We start from the raw sequence: 8892 nt of genomic DNA, 5'->3' as shown, positions 1-8892 counted from the left end.
CCCAACATTGACCCAGGTTAACAGCCCCAATCAGGCAACTCAGATTCCCAGCTGACCCATTACAATTAACAACACTTCCCTTTAAATAGTCAAATCTCATCCCACCAACCAATTGTTTACAGACGAGGAACCACTGGGCACAATTTTGAAGATCTTTGAAGATTTTAATTTGACGGCGTTACAGATGCAGAAGCAGAAATCCTGAACTGATTGACTGTTACAGCATCACACTCACTACACAGCGTCTTGCTGAGACCCCCATGTCAGAGACTGGGCGACATTTTGCCCCCCCTCAGTGAAGGAAGGCATTCGCGACAGTTCTGGAAGGTTGACTAAGATTAAACTCAGTTAGGTCGATCGGGATTCAGAGTGAGCTAGCCATTTGGATACAGAACTGGCTCAAAGGTAGAAGACAGAGGGTGGTGGTGGAGGGTTGTTTTACAGACTGGAGGCCTGTGACCAGTGGAGTGCCACAAGGATCGGTGCTGGGCCCTCTACTTTTTTTCATTTACATAAATGATTTGGATGTGACCATAAGAGGGACAGTTAGTAAGTTTGCAGATGACACCAAAACTGCAGGTGTAGTGGACAGCGAAGAGGGTTCCCTCAGATTACAAGACCAGATGGGCCAATGGGCTGAGAAGTGGCAGATGGAGTTTAATTCAGATAAATGTGAGGCGCTGCATTTTGGGAAAGCAAATCTTAGCAGGACTTCTACACTTAATGGTAAGGTCCGAGGGATTATTGCTGAACAAAGAGACCTTGGAGTGCAGGTTCATAGCTCCTTGAAAGTGGAGTCGCAGGTAGATAGGATAGTGAAGGCAGCGTTTGGTATGCTTTCCTTTATTGGTCAGAGTATTGAGTACAGGAGTTGGGAGGTCATGTTGCAGCTGTACAGGACATTGCTTAGGCCACTGTTGGAATATTGTGTGCAATTCTGGTCTCCTTCCTATCGGAAAGATGTTGTGAAACATGAAAGGGTTCAGAAAAGATTTACAAGGATGTTGCCAGGGTTGGAGGGTCTGAGCTACAGGGAGAGGCTGAACAGGCTGGGGCTGTTTTCCCTGGAGCGTCGGAGGCTGAGGGGTGACCTTATAGAGGTTTATAAAATCATGAGGGGCATGGATAGGGTAAATAGACAAGGTCTTTTCCCCCTGGGGTGGGGGAGTCCAGAACTAGAGGGGCATAGGTTTAGGGTGAGAGGGGAAAGATATAAAAGGGACCTAAGGGGCAACTTTTTCACCCAGAGGGTGGTACGTGTATGGAATGAGCTGCCAGAGGAAGTGGTGAAGGCTGGTACAATGACAGCATTTAAAAGGCATCTGGATGGGGACATGAATAGGAAGGGGTTTGGGGGGATATGGGCCGGGTACTGGCAGGTGGGACTAGATTGGGTTGGGATATCTGGGTCAGCATGGACGGGATGGGCCGAAGGGTCTGTTTCTGTGCTGTACAGCTCTGTGACTCTGTGTCTGAATGATCTCCTTCAGGCCTGGCTTACACAGTCACACCAAATTCCAGTTTTCCCCAAATCTGGGTGGGAGAGAGAGAGGGAGAGAGAGAGGGAGAGAGAGACAGAGACAGAGAGAGGAGAGGACTATTCACGCGTACTCCCTCATGGTCCTTCTGGAATTCTGTGTCCGTGCTTATCAGTGATTCCCCGTGCTGCGGGATACCCCAGAGGTTCAACCAGGAAGGGTCAGAGGGGTCACGGAGATCGAAGGCAGCTTTAAAACAGTCAACAGTATCTTCAAACACAGCACAGAGTTCGGGAACCATGGAAACACATTCTCACTGAGAAAACAAGAGGGAAAAACACCCCAAATCAGTCTGGAATAAAGGGGGGACCTTAATGGGGGAGGGGGGGGGAAACAGTGTAGAGGGAGCTTTACTCTGTATCTAACCTCGCGCTGTCTCTGTCCCTGGGTGTGTTTGATGGGGGGACAGTGTAGAGGGAGCTTTACTCTGTATCTAACCCCGTGCTGTCCCTGTCCCTGGGAGTGTTTGATGGGGGACAGTGTAGAGGGAGCTTTACTCTGTATCTAACCCCGTGCTGTCCCTGTCCCTGGGAGTTTTTTATTGGGGGTGGGGACAGTCCTGAGGGGGAGGTGTTCCTCACGAATCAGGGATCATACTCACACCACACTTGCGTTTGCAGCTGAAGCACAATATCACAGACAATGTGATACCAGACATCGCAATCAGAATGATCAGCCAGATTGGTGTTCCAGTGTGTCCCTCAGTCTCCCCAGGACTGCCCACTGTCAGGAAGGAAACAGAATGGAACGATGGTGGGTGAACATCCAGAGCACAACATCCTCATCGACCAGGCACTGGGCACAGCTCCAAAAAAACAGACAGACAGACAGACAGTCTGCAGGCACCCACTCCAAGTCATCATTCATCAATTCCTACTTGGGAAACAGAACCAGTCTGACTCACGATTGGGATACAGTCAGACTCTAACCTCATTCCTGATGAAGGGCCTTTGCCCAAAATGCCGACTCTCCTGCCCCTCGGATGCTGCCTGACCTGCTGTGCTTTTCCAGCACCACACTCTCGACTCTGACCTCCGGCATCTGCTGCCCCCACTCTCTCCGAGACTCTGACCTCACACCCTTAATGTATTGTCTGAGCTGAGACATCACACTTTATTGACAGAACCTTGAGTTATCTCAGGAATGTGACAGTGAAAGCAGTTCTGGGACTTCCATATTAATGAGCGGAAACCTGCAAACCCCTTCGAAAGGATGACGGGTGGAACAGCAATTGAGGATTGTTCAATACATCGCATCAGGGTGACCCTGCCCCGCCCACCAGCTGACAAAGGGGCAGCACTTCGAAAGTTAGTGCTTCCAAAAAACCCTGTTGGTCTGTCAGCTGGTGTGGTGGGATTTTTCAATCGGCTTCAGTCCATGAATAGAAAGGGTCTCGAGGAATTTGGGCTAAATATTGGCAAATGGGATTGGATTAATTTGGGAAATCTGGTCAGCACGGACTGGGATGGGCTGAAGGGTCTGTTTCTACGCGGCATCAATCTATGGTGTCATCCAGATAAAACTCCATCTGCCATTTCTCCGGCAGCTCTCCAGCCTCTCCCTTTCCTACTGTATCCTCTCCCTGTCCTGCTGTATCCTCTCCCTGTCCTACTGTATCCTCTCCCTGTCCTACTGTATCCTCTCCCTGTCCTGCTGTATCCTCTCCCTGTCCGACTGTATCCTCTCCCTGTCCGACTGTATCCTCTCCCTGTCCTACTGTATCCTCTCCCTATCCTGCTGTATCCTCTCCCTGTCCTGCTGTATCCTCTCCGTATCCTACTGTATCCTCTCCCTGTCCTACTGTATCCTCTCCCTGTCCTACTGTATCCTCTCCGTATCCTACTGTATCCTCTCCCTGTCCTGCTGTATCCTCTCCCTGTCCTGCTGTATCCTCTCCCTGTCCTGCTGTATCCTCTCCCTGTCCTGCTGTATCCTCTCCCTATCCTACTGTATCCTCTCCCTATCCTGCTGTATCCTCTCCCTATCCTACTGTATCCTCTCCCTATCCTGCTGTATCCTCTCCCTATCCTGCTGTATCCTCTCCCTATCCTACTGTATCCTCTCCCTGTCCTACTGTATCCTCTCCCTATCCTACTGTATCCTCTCCCTGTCCTACTGTATCCTCTCCCTGTCCTGTTGTATCCTCTCCCTGTCCTACTGTATCCTCTCCCTGTCCTACTGTATCCTCTCCCTGTCCTACTGTATCCTCTCCCTGTCCTGTTGTATCCTCTCCCTGTCCTGTTGTATCCTCTCCCTATCCTACTGTATCCTCTCCCTATCCTACTGTATCCTCTCCCTGTCCTACTGTATCCTCTCCCTGTCCTGCTGTATCCTCTCCCTGTCCTGCTGTATCCTCTCCCTGTCCTGCTGTACCCTCTCCCTATCCTGCTGTATCCTCTCCCTATCCTGCTGTATCCTCTCCCTATCCTACTGTATCCTCTCCCTATCTTACTGTATCCTCTCCCTATCCTACTGTATCCTCTCCCTGTCCGGCTGTATCCTCTCCCTATCCTGCTGTATCCTCTCCCTATCCTGCTGTATCCTCTCCCTGTCCTGCTGTATCCTCTCCCTGTCCTACTGTATCCTCTCCCTGTCCTGCTGTATCCTCTCCCTGTCCTGCTGTATCCTCTCCCTGTCCTGCTGTATCCTCTCCCTGTCCTGCTGTATCCTCTCCCTGTCCTACTGTAGCCTCTCCCTATCCTGCTGTATCCTCTCCCTGTCCTGCTGTATCCTCTCCCTATCCTACTGTATCCTCTCCCTGTCCTACTGTATCCTCTCCCTATCCTACTGTATCCTCTCCCTGTCCTGCTGTATCCTCTCCCTATCCTACTGTATCCTCTCCCTGTCCTACTGTATCCTCTCCCTGTCCTACTGTATCCTCTCCCTATCCTACTGTATCCTCTCCCTATCCTACTGTATCCTCTCCCTGTCCTACTGTATCCTCTCCCTGTCCTACTGTATCCTCTCCCTGTCCTGCTGTATCCTCTCCCTATCCTACTGTATCCTCTCCCTATCCTACTGTATCCTCTCCCTGTCCTGCTGTATCCTCTCCCTGTCCTGCTGTATCCTCTCCCTATCCTACTGTATCCTCTCCCTGTCCTACTGTATCCTCTCCCTGTCCTACTGTATCCTCTCCCTATCCTGCTGTATCCTCTCCCTATCCTACTGTATCCTCTCCCTATCCTACTGTATCCTCTCCCTGTCCTACTGTATCCTCTCCCTGTCCTGCTGTATCCTCTCCCTGTCCTGCTGTATCCTCTCCCTGTCCTGCTGTATCCTCTCCCTATCCTACTGTATCCTCTCCCTGTCCTACTGTATCCTCTCCCTGTCCGGCTGTATCCTCTCCCTGTCCTGCTGTATCCTCTCCCTATCCTACTGTATCCTCTCCCTGTCCTACTGTATCCTCTCCCTGTCCTGCTGTATCCTCTCCCTGTCCTACTGTATCCTCTCCCTGTCCTACTGTATCCTCTCCCTGTCCTACTGTATCCTCTCCCTATCCTGCTGTATCCTCTCCCTATCCTACTGTATCCTCTCCCTATCCTACTGTATCCTCTCCCTGTCCTACTGTATCCTCTCCCTATCCTACTGTATCCTCTCCCTATCCTGCTGTATCCTCTCCCTATCCTACTGTATCCTCTCCCTATCCTACTGTATCCTCTCCCTATCCTACTGTATCCTCTCCCTGTCCTGCTGTATCCTCTCCCTATCCTACTGTATCCTCTCCCTGTCCTGCTGTATCCTCTCCCTGTCCTACTGTATCCTCTCCCTATCCTGCTGTATCCTCTCCCTGTCCTACTGTATCCTCTCCCTATCCTACTGTATCCTCTCCCTATCCTACTGTATCCTCTCCCTATCCTGCTGTATCCTCTCCCTATCCTACTGTATCCTCTCCCTATCCTACTGTATCCTCTCCCTATCCTACTGTATCCTCTCCCTGTCCTACTGTATCCTCTCCCTGTCCTACTGTATCCTCTCCCTATCCTGCTGTATCCTCTCCCTATCCTGCTGTATCCTCTCCCTATCCTGCTGTATCCTCTCCCTATCCTACTGTATCCTCTCCCTGTCCTGCTGTATCCTCTCCCTGTCCTACTGTATCCTCTCCCTATCCTACTGTATCCTCTCCCTATCCTACTGTATCCTCTCCCTATCCTGCTGTATCCTCTCCCTATCCTACTGTATCCTCTCCCTATCCTACTGTATCCTCTCCCTATCCTACTGTATCCTCTCCCTGTCCTACTGTATCCTCTCCCTGTCCTGCTGTATCCTCTCCCTGTCCTGCTGTATCCTCTCCCTATCCTACTGTATCCTCTCCCTGTCCTACTGTATCCTCTCCCTGTCCGGCTGTATCCTCTCCCTGTCCTGCTGTATCCTCTCCCTGTCCTACTGTATCCTCTCCCTGTCCTACTGTATCCTCTCCCTGTCCTGCTGTATCCTCTCCCTGTCCTACTGTATCCTCTCCCTGTCCTACTGTATCCTCTCCCTGTCCTACTGTATCCTCTCCCTATCCTGCTGTATCCTCTCCCTATCCTACTGTATCCTCTCCCTGTCCTACTGTATCCTCTCCCTATCCTACTGTATCCTCTCCCTATCCTACTGTATCCTCTCCCTATCCTGCTGTATCCTCTCCCTATCCTACTGTATCCTCTCCCTATCCTACTGTATCCTCTCCCTGTCCTACTGTATCCTCTCCCTATCCTACTGTATCCTCTCCCTGTCCTGCTGTATCCTCTCCCTGTCCTACTGTATCCTCTCCCTATCCTGCTGTATCCTCTCCCTGTCCTACTGTATCCTCTCCCTATCCTACTGTATCCTCTCCCTGTCCTACTGTATCCTCTCCCTGTCCTGCTGTATCCTCTCCCTGTCCTACTGTATCCTCTCCCTATCCTGCTGTATCCTCTCCCTGTCCTACTGTATCCTCTCCCTATCCTACTGTATCCTCTCCCTGTCCTGCTGTATCCTCTCCCTGTCCTACTGTATCCTCTCCCTATCCTACTGTATCCTCTCCCTATCCTACTGTATCCTCTCCCTGTCCTACTGTATCCTCTCCCTATCCTACTGTATCCTCTCCCTGTCCTACTGTATCCTCTCCCTGTCCTGCTGTATCCTCTCCCTGTCCTACTGTATCCTCTCCCTATCCTACTGTATCCTCTCCCTATCCTACTGTATCCTCTCCCTGTCCTACTGTATCCTCTCCCTATCCTACTGTATCCTCTCCCTGTCCTACTGTATCCTCTCCCTGTCCTACTGTATCCTCTCCCTATCCTACTGTATCCTCTCCCTATCCTACTGTATCCTCTCCCTGTCCTGCTGTATCCTCTCCCTATCCTGCTGTATCCTCTCCCTGTCCTACTGTATCCTCTCCCTGTCCTGCTGTATCCTCTCCCTGTCCTGCTGTATCCTCTGGTCATTGTCCTCAGGACCCACAGCTCCCTCCAGTCTCTGAGTGTCAGCCCTGACCTCACTCATCAGAGCAACCCCACTCTCCTCCAGAGTATTGAGAGATGTCACACCCACTCACACTTACACCCACACACACCCCCACACACACTCACCCATACACACACACCCACCCATATACAGACCCACCCACAATCACACCCACACACACCCCCACACACTCACCCATACACACACACATCCACACCCACCCACACACACCCACTCACACTCACACACCCACTCTCACACACAACACACCCACACACACCCCCACACACTCACCCATACACTCACACACATCCACACCCACCCACACACATCCACTCACACTCACACACCCACTCTCACACACAACACACCCACACACACACACCCAACACATCCACACACCCATACACACACACACCCACTCACATATGCACACAATGACACACACACCCCAACACACCCACACACACACCCATACACACACTCACACATCCACACAATCACACCCACACACACCCACACCCGCCTATACACACACACGCACCCACACACACACACCCACTCACATATGCACACAATCACACACACACCCCAACACACCCACACACACACCCATACACACACTCACACATCCACACAATCACACCCACACACACCCACACCCGCCTATACACACACACGCACCCACACACACACACCCACTCACATCCACACACACCCACTCTCGCACACCCATACACACTCACACACCCATACACACTCACACACCCATACATACATACACATTCACACATACACACTCACATCCACACACGCTCACCCTCGCACACACATGCTCACCCTCGCACACACATACACACTCACACACCCATACACACTCACACACATACACACTCACACATTCACACACACCCATACACTCACATCCACCCACACACACCCACTCACATCCACACACACTCACACACCCACTCACATCCACACATACCCACCTACGTACACCCATACACACTCACACACACTCACACACCCTCACACACCCATACACACACCCATACACACTCACACCCACACACACCCATACACACTCACACACCCACTCACATCCACACATACCCACCCACGCACACCCATACACACTCACACACCCTCACACACCCATACACACACCCACACACACCCACACACACCCATACACACCCATACACACCCACACACACCCATACACACCCACACACACCCACACACACCCATACACACTCACACACACTCACACACACTCACACACACTCACACACACTCACACACATCCACACATACCCACCCACACACCCATACACTCACACCCACTCACATCCACACATACTCACCCACGCACACCCATACACACACACACACCCATATACACACACACTCACACACTCATATCCACACACACTCACCCACTCACACCCACTCACACCCATACACACCCACACACACCCACCCACACACCCATACACACCCACCCACTCACACACTCACTCACTCACACCCATACACACCCACACATTCACACACCCACCCATACGCACTCACACACACACACACACATTCATACACGCCCACACACACTCATACACGCCCACACACCCACCCACCCACACACCCATACACACTCACCCACTCACACCCATACACAGCCACTCACACCCATACACACCCACTCACACCCATACACAGCCACTCACACCCATACACAGCCACTCACACCCATACACACTCACAAATCCACACACTCACACACCCACACCCATAGACACACACACCCATACCCCACCCACTCACACCCACACACCCACCCATACACTCACAGCTATACACACTCACACACACACCCATGCACCCACACATCCACCCACACCCACTCATACACACCCACCTCACA

This window comes from Chiloscyllium punctatum, chromosome 34 (genome assembly GCF_047496795.1).
Source record: "Chiloscyllium punctatum isolate Juve2018m chromosome 34, sChiPun1.3, whole genome shotgun sequence".
Lineage (NCBI taxonomy): Eukaryota > Metazoa > Chordata > Chondrichthyes > Orectolobiformes > Hemiscylliidae > Chiloscyllium > Chiloscyllium punctatum.
This window is presented reverse-complemented; position numbering follows the sequence as displayed.